Here is a 2,500-nt window from a genome sequence, read left to right on the forward strand (position 1 = left end):
TTGCAACAGAGGCAGGGCGCGTTGCAACGGATGCTGGTGACGTTGCAACGGAGGCAGGGCGCGTTGCAACGTTGGCTGGGCGCGTTGCAACGGAGGCAGGGGACGGTGCAACGTTGGCTGGGCGCGTTGCAACGGAGGCAAGGTGCGTTGCAACGGATGCTGGGTTAGGTGCATCGTTGGCTGGTTTCGTTGCAACGGAGGCACCCGCCGTTGCAACGATGGCTCGGAGCGTTGCAACGGAGGAGCCAAATTTTCATATCTCATAATTGGCTCGTGCATTTTTTCTAAAATTTTGAGGGAACCTTGGTAATATTATGTGAAGGCTGCACAAAAAAATCCAGGTCAAAAATCCCACGTTTGCTCCGTTTTTCATTTTTTTTGAATTTCCGGCTTTCCGGGCGGTAAAAAAATCGGCAAAAAAAATCGGCACGGTGTAAATTCACCAAATTTGGGGGATGGAAAGATCTTATTTTTCTAGAGGTTGTTGCAAAAAACGGCGTCAAAATTCGACCTCTAGAGCACTTTCCTTGAGTATGTCTCCTCACGGAAAAGGACGTCTACCCGTGGCACTTTGGTAATGGCTCGGCAGCCTATTATAGGGGGGAGGGGTGTCGTGATGCTGAAACTCGAGTTGCCCAAAGGCTTGCTGGGCGCAATGCCAGCAAGATGCACGTTGCCTTGCCATCCCCTAGGCACACTAGCAAGCACGTTGTGGTTGTGGTGTGCCGCCGGGCTCCCCCGCCCCCCACGGAGGCACCCGCCGTTGCAACGATGGCTCGGAGCGTTGCAACGGAGGAGCCAAATTTTCATATCTCAGAATTGGCTCGTGCATTTTTCGTGAAATTTTGAGGGAACCTTGGTAATATTATGTGAAGGCTGCACAAAAAAATCCAGGTCAAAAATCGCAGGTTTGCTCCGTTTTTCATTTTTTTTGAATTTCCGGCATTCCGGGCGGTAAAAAAATCGTCAAAAAAAATCGGCACGGTGTAAATTCACCAAATTTGGAGGATGGAAAGATCTTATTTTTCTAGAGGTTGTTGCAAAAAACGGCGTCAAAATTCGACCTCTAGAGCACTTTCCTTTAGTATGTCTCCTCACGGAAAAGGACGTCTACCCGTGGCACTTTGGTAATGGCTCGGCAGCCTATTATAGGGGGGAGGGGTGTCGTGATGCTGAAACTCGAGTTGCCCAAAGGCTTGCTGGGCGCAATGCCAGCAAGATGCACGTTGCCTTGCCATCCCCTAGGCACACTAGCAAGCACGTTGTGGTTGTGGTGTGCCGCCGGGCTCCCCCGCCCCCCACGGAGGCACCCGCCGTTGCAACGATGGCTCGGAGCGTTGCAACGGAGGAGCCAAATTTTCATATCTCAGAATTGGCTCGTGCATTTTTCGTGAAATTTTGAGGGAACCTTGGTAATATTATGTGAAGGCTGCACAAAAAAATCCAGGTCAAAAATCGCAGGTTTGCTCCGTTTTTCATTTTTTTTGAATTTCCGGCATTCCGGGCGGTAAAAAAATCGTCAAAAAAAATCGGCACGGTGTAAATTCACCAAATTTGGAGGATGGAAAGTTCTTATTTTTCTAGAGGTTGTTGCAAAAAACGGCGTCAAAATTCGACCTCTAGAGCACTTTCCTTTAGTATGTCTCCTCACGGAAAAGGACGTCTACCCGTGGCACTTTGGTAATGGCTCGGCAGCCTATTATAGGGGGGAGGGGAGTCGTGATGCTGAAACTCGAGTTGCCCAAAGGCTTGCTGGGCGCAATGCCAGCCAGATGCACGTTGCCTTGCCATCCCCTAGGCACACTAGCAAGCACGTTGTGGTTGTGGTGTGCCGCCGGGCTCCCCCGCCCCCCACGGAGGCACCCGCCGTTGCAACGATGGCTCGGAGCGTTGCAACGGAGGAGCCAAATTTTCATATCTCAGAATTGGCTCGTGCATTTTTCGTGAAATTTTGAGGGAACCTTGGTAATATTATGTGAAGGCTGCACAAAAAAATCCAGGTCAAAAATCGCAGGTTTGCTCCGTTTTTCATTTTTTTTGAATTTCCGGCATTCCGGGCGGTAAAAAAATCGTCAAAAAAAATCGGCACGGTGTAAATTCACCAAATTTGGAGGATGGAAAGATCTTATTTTTCTAGAGGTTGTTGCAAAAAACGGCGTCAAAATTCGACCTCTAGAGCACTTTCCTTTAGTATGTCTCCTCACGGAAAAGGACGTCTACCCGTGGCACTTTGGTAATGGCTCGGCAGCCTATTATAGGGGGGAGGGGTGTCGTGATGCTGAAACTCGAGTTGCCCAAAGGCTTGCTGGGCGCAATGCCAGCAAGATGCACGTTGCCTTGCCATCCCCTAGGCACACTAGCAAGCACGTTGTGGTTGTGGTGTGCCGCCGGGGTCCCCCGCCCCGGGTCCAAGGTCGAACCCGTGCGTCTGGCTGCTGCGAACCCCGATCACCGAAGGACCAACAAGAAGGGAAACACGTCCGTGCACGGCCCACCTAGG

Source organism: Arachis ipaensis, chromosome B7 (assembly GCF_059453495.1).
Source record: "Arachis ipaensis isolate K30076 ecotype BB chromosome B7, ASM5945349v1, whole genome shotgun sequence".
NCBI lineage: Eukaryota > Viridiplantae > Streptophyta > Magnoliopsida > Fabales > Fabaceae > Arachis > Arachis ipaensis.